We start from the raw sequence: 6,736 nt of genomic DNA, 5'->3' as shown, positions 1-6,736 counted from the left end.
CACTCTCCCTATTGGGGCAAAAGATTTTGTGTAATGGCTATGTGATAACCCCAGACGGAATATAACCGCCTGGGTAAGAAGCTCAAAGCACCCGCTCTAGTGGCCGACTGTGCACTTGGTTTGGGACAATCACCATTGTTATTGATTGGCCTAAAAACACTCCATACTTCTCTTAGTATCAAATGTTTTCAAGCCAATCAATCAATCTGAAATAAAACCAACCACACAGCCGTCCAGGGGCAAGAGCACCCGGATTTCAAATTGCCGCATGCTTTTTTAAGTTAGGAAAAATATTAAAGAATTGCAAACATACGCAAAATTCAAATTGAAAAATTCAAACACAAACATGTATAAACACCGACTGAGTCGGAATACTTCATTAATATTAATAAATGGCACAAAGGCCAGAACAAGTGTTAGCCGGAATCACATCTGGTGAAGAAAACAAAAATTAATTGTTAACCCAACCCCATGGTTAGTAAAGATACAATTTTACACGGCATACAAGCTGGCAAAGAGAATGGTTGGCATACTGCCGCAGAAAGTAGGGATGCATGCCTAAGGCTGAGGTGGATGCTGCTGCTCTGGCTGAGTTTGGTTGGTTTGGCCTTCGTTTTGCTTATCCGTCGCCGGCTCCTCGTTATCAGAGACTTCATATCCCTGCTCGGCAGCCCAATCTTTGAAGTGAGGCGGAAGAGCCTCACCCAGTAGTTGGGCATCATACACCTCAGTGGCATAATCATACCTTAGCTTATAGACCTCAAAGTCTATATCTGGGTAGAGGAGGCTCCAAGTGATCTTCAGCCGGGCCAGATTATCACGCTCATTCTCCTCCGTCAGCCGCTTTTGCTCTTGGGCTAGCTCGTCCGACTGCTTGTTTCACAGATTGACAAGCTCAGCCCCCAGGCGGGAAACGTCTACTCGAAGTTGAGTGTTTTCTTGATCAGCATCTTCTAATGCCTTGAGCTCAGACTTGGCATCCTTCAGTTTTTGATCAAGATCATCAGCCCGGCTGTTAGCTTCGTCGTTCGCAGCCGTCAAACTCCGGATCAGCTCATCCTGTTTCAACTCTACTGCTTTAATCTTTAAATCACACATATAATCAGCATATTCAGCAGAGTTGAGGTTTTCAAGAGCCCTCCGTTTGGCGTCTTTTACCTCTTCTTGTTTCCGCCTGAAGGGGCCTCGGAGGCCATCCACTCTCAGCATCACCTGAGAAAAGAGCAGTCGGATTATGATATGCTTAGTTCAAATAAAGGAAAAGTATTGGGGTTGTGGGATTTTTTACCTCAGCCAGTTGGCCCATTATCCGGTCGAAGTCCACCACCTGCAAGTCAGGTATGGAGTTCTTCTCTGACCGGGTGAGGGTCCTCACCATCCGTTTTGCGAAACCCGCAAGATCCGGCTCGTCGGATGTCAGATCTGCACCAAAAGTAGTACTCTGTGAGAAAGAGGCAGCATAGTTGGCACTCATCCGTTGCCGGCTGCTGACTGAACCCCTAGAGGGGTCTACCTTAGTCTTGACTCTCATAAAGTCAAGTGGCCAAGGTATCTCAATCCTTCTCTTACCTTGGGTTTCTGGATGGAGCGCAGACTTCTGCTCCTCCCTAGTTGTTGCCGCACCGTCTGCCACATTAGGTGGCTCGCCACCCTTCGATGCCGTAGAGGCATCCGGCGCTTTTTGCTGAGAGCGTTCTGTGCTTTCGCTCAAAATCTTCATCGCAGCAGGAGATTTGCCTACGGTCATTGGACGATCGGATTTGGCAGAAGAATGTGTCTGGGGAGGGGGATCCTTCCTGGCGGCCTTCGCAGCTGGAGCTTTCTCCAGATCATCTCCTTGCCTTTTGAGAAGCTTGGAGAAGAATCGTGGAATTCGCTTTTCAGAGTCCTGAGAAATGAACAAGGGTAAGTATACCCAACCGGTAAATTGCTTCTTAAAAAAAATGAATGAAAATGTATACACAAAAAAGTTAGACGGTCTTACCCCGCCTTTCTTGGACTCCTTTGCATCGACGGCTACTTTCTTGGTAAGTGCCGCCTCTTTGCGCAGCAGCGCCGCCGACTTAGCCGGTGTCTTTGTCGGGTCGACCATCTTCAAGGCGTCGGCTGCATGAACACAATTCAAGGTTAGAAGAAATTGTGGCAAGTTTGCAATAAAAATAAAAATAACAAACACTCCGGATGAAAGGTAATCTACCCTTGGGAAACATGGTACTCAGCCCGCAGGCGGACAAGAAACACTCGTCCTTGAAGAAGTCCGGATGGGGGATCCAGTTCTTGGGAACTATAATGTGAGTCCCATCTCCCATGGGCTCGGTTGTTGTTTCAAAAAATCCCGGCTCTATTATTTGCTCCCGGGCCTTAGTAGATAGCACCGGGAGAGGGCACTTCCTGCCTAGAAGAGCCGGCTCAGTGTTGTGCCGGCGCAGTGTCCGGTTATGTCTCAAAGTTGGGGAAGAAATCAAGTAAAACTTTTCCTTCCACCCGGACCATTTAGACACTTTGTCCAAAGTCATCAAATATTGGAGCAAGGTAGTCAGAGTATACCATGCCCCATGGCCGCCTGGGGCCTTGCTCAAATAATGCATGTGAGCGAAGGCGGAGAAGCTTGGATTTAGATTCTGGAGCTCGCAGGCGGCGATGTAACTTAGAATGTTCACCCACGATTTGGGGGTGAGCTGCCAAACTCCTACATCGTACCCCTTTAGGATTTTCCTAATCCCGGGGTGGAGGGGGAACCGGAGGCCGGCTTCAATGACCGCCTCGTAGCAGACGAAGTAATGGTCTGCATTATCAATATCATCCCCCCAGGCCATTACCGCGTCAGCCGGAGGAACGATGATGTCCCAGCCACTTCCAAAGGGGTGCTTTTCTTTAAAGGCCCTAAAGCCGCTCTTGAGAAGGGCAATGTTGCCCGGCAGCATTCTGGTCCGTTTGGGGTTGGGGTTGTCAGCGACCTTAGGCGGGTGCTGATAGTCAGCCGCAAAATTATCTTGGGCAGAGCCGGAAGATTCGGCCCTTGACCCTTCGCCGGCTTCATTAGAGGAGGCGGTTCCCTCGCCGCCTACCTCTCGTACCCCAAAGCTCCCGGAGGTAGAGGGAGCCTCTTCGTCAGATCTGCTCTCCTCCAAATGCCTCTGTTCCCCGTCTGGAAAACCTCATCGGCTGGCACTGATATAGTGCGCCGGCTCCTAGACCTTTTGGCCGTCTGTTTTGTTCTGGCCATTGTGTCCTGCACAGACACAGAGAGGGAGGAATTCGGGGATGGGCACATTGGTTCTGATAGTCCAGAAAAGGCACCCCCTATTCTAGAGTCAGCCGTCCTAGGGGACCGGCTGAGTGTCCTAGGCAGTGCCGAGTGTGTGGATTGAGAACTCATTTATATTTTCTAAAAAACTATGTATACAGGCGGAGAAAGAATTGTATACAAGTTGAAAAAGAGAAAAGCTAAAATGGTACAGGCGGTTATCTTACTTTTACTCTGAAAAATCTGAAAACCGCTACAGCCGGTAAACCGGGTGTTGAACTTGTAGCACACGAAAAACTAAAAAATGCTCTGACGCAGACGGAGGCAGAGAATCTCTCTCTAAAAATCTCTCTCTTTCTCTCTCTAAAAAGTCAAATGAACGTAAGGTGAGAGAAAGGGGGGGTAAACTTCTATTTATAGAAGGTGAAAACGGGGGGAAAAATTTTCGTTTGAAATTTAAATTTACTATCCGTTACTGTTCACCTCTGATAGGTGGACACGTGTCACAGGCCCCACGTGATATGCACGTGCGCCCTGTGAGGGGCAAATGTTTAGGGTAAAAATACCCTAGACACGTGGACCAATGAGTGGAGGCCACGTGTCGAGTTCAGGATGGCCCACGTGGCTTAATATCCTCTTGACACATGCCCCCCTTAGATACATCTCTGAAATGGCGGCCTTCAAGGGCCCAAATCCCAAGAAGCGCCGTAAAACGGCGCAGCCCACTGAAATCTAGGTCAAGTGACCTAGATAGGGGCACGTTCTCCAATGACCCTATAAATAGGGAGATATTTCCCCATTTTGGGGACACATTCAATCATTTATTACACCTACATTCTCTCTCATCAGAGAAAGACCTGAGCTTGGAATCCAAGCAGATTTCCACCTAAATTTTCGTACTCTTTATTCCCTTTCAAGTTACTAACTTGTTCTTCGGAGGCAGAGCTCCAACCACCCGGAGTCTCCGTTGTTTTGCAGGTACAACTCAGCCGGACCTGTAACACCCCAATAATTCTCCCTTTTCCAACCCACTTACTTTAAATAAAAATAGAGGAGAACCATTGGCATGTTACCGCCACGTGTTAAAACGTTAAGGCTTTATCAAAGTATTGCAACGGAAATCCAACTTAAATATTAAAATAATATAATTTAGAAAACCAATAAGTCAAAGCTTACAAATTGGAACCATAAAGGCCCTTATTAAAACCAAACCAATATTCCAAAATCCCAAAACATAATTAAAATAGTAAAATATAAATAAGTTCAACACAAAGAACTAATACTCTCAATCACACCAATCCCTTGACAATGCGTATGTCAAATCCCCGAACTTCACATCATCAAGCTAACCTGTGCAATACTGCTCCCCAATAATACAAGTGTAATAATTGGATCATCACAGGGTCATTGAAAGGCGAAGGTCATGACCAAAAGAAAACACACAAAAGCACGCAATCAGCAAAGCTGAGTACATACAAGCTACAACGCACAAAATCTAGCATGCTCAACTAGTTAAAGTAAATAAATATACAACTCGAATTCATTAATCAAGACTCTACACTTAAACAATTCAAACGACTCAACATATTTGCTAATAAATTCCAAACACTTGACTCTTTATATTTAATTTAATTAATTTAGTTGGAGTAAGCAATAGACGAGGTTGTCCAATCCACCAAATCATTTTGGTCCCAAATGACCATTTAAAATAAAAGTTTAGCGCGATGCAAGAATGGGCGCGACTCCATTCTCACAAAGTTAGTCTAGGATCCCATCTAACTTTCATTATAAAATAAAAATGTAAATACCAAAAGAAAAGAGGACATGTTGATCAAACAAGCCTCGAAAAGCCACGGGCTACCACCGTGTACCCCAACCCATAATTGTCAATACTCTAGAAGTGCACGCTTTCCAGAGTTTTATTGCTCATCCATGTTTCACTTTACGTGATTACAATTTTAATTAATAGCCGACTCAATCAAGAAGACCATACATAACAATCATACATCAATTCATTTTTAATCTTATTTAGGACAATGGTGATCACATCACAAATTGACCTTTAATTCCAATTAAACTTCCAAATTATTCAAAATTGTTGAACATAGTCAACTCACCTAGCCATTTCGGCTTAATCCACCTTTACTCAACATACTAACAAGTTATGATTGAGCAATAAATAAATAAATAATAACCTTGTGGAATAATTAATAAATTCATTCCACTTAAACCATTCAATTCCAATCCTTTAATAATCCAAATGTGGTTAACAAACCAATCCAATAAAATTATGTTTGTATCAACATTCCATACAAACAATTAATCCAATATAATTCAACATGTTTGCATCCATAATTCCATACAAACATAATCAATTCACCAAAACATGTCTCATAAACATAAGCACATGAATTAATTAAATGTATAACCAAACAATTTTCATCAAAGTGTTCTCTAATCATGAAACTAAGTTCTTTTCTTTGGTACCTAAACATGATACTACTTACAACGAAGTAGACATGTACGTACCTCGTATAAACAATCCTTTGTGCCACTTTTAATCACTTAAAAGTCTCCTAAGAAATAATCACTTCCTAGAAAACAAGCAACAATAATAAATTAATACTTAACCAAATTTCCAGCAATATAAATTTGATTAAAGATCCTTAAAACTTCATTAAAAACATGTTTTTATGCTTAATTAATCAATAGAAATCCAATAGGAACAAAAGCCCCAATTTAATTAGTGATAAGAACCCTAAAATCCCAATTTAAATAAATTGAAACCCTAGGTTTTTAAAATTATAAAATCTGAAAATTATAACAACAATTATAATCTGAAATTATTAGTTTAAAACATAAAAACATGATTTTGATACTAAAAATATAAACTTTATACTATAAAATCAAAACCCAAAACTAATTATAAACATTAAGCATAAAAAAAAAACTTCGTTAAAAATCAAAAACTGCCCGAAAATCATATTTACAGGCTGAATTTGGCCACGAGAGGGTGGTGCTCACTACCAAAGGTAGTGAGTCTTTCTTAAAACATTGTTTCCACATGGAAAACACTACTTTTTTGTCAAAATCGGATGAGTTCAGAACCTGATCGGGATTAAAACGGGATTAATATTAACGAACCAAAATCTAAACATTAAAACACGAATTTACGTGTTCAAAATAATCTGGAATTAAGTTAAACTAATTAGTAGTATAATCACCAAAATTTCAAAACATCATAACTATAAAAGCCCTAAATCGATTGTTCATAAAAACCCTAAAATCATGATTTTCAATGATTAAAAACCCTAGGTTATTAAATTTACAAAATCTGAAAATTATAACATTTATAAAATCTGAAATTATAAAGTTTAATCATCAAAATACAATTTGATACTAATTAAATTAATTTCAAACAATAAAATCAAAACCCATAATCAATAATTATAATTACACAAATTAATAAAATAAAGGAGAAAGAAAATA

Source organism: Chenopodium album, chromosome 6, assembly GCF_948465745.1.
Source record: "Chenopodium album chromosome 6, dcCheAlbu1.1, whole genome shotgun sequence".
NCBI lineage: Eukaryota > Viridiplantae > Streptophyta > Magnoliopsida > Caryophyllales > Amaranthaceae > Chenopodium > Chenopodium album.
The sequence above is the reverse complement of the archived record's forward strand: the minus strand, read 5'-3'. Positions refer to the sequence as shown.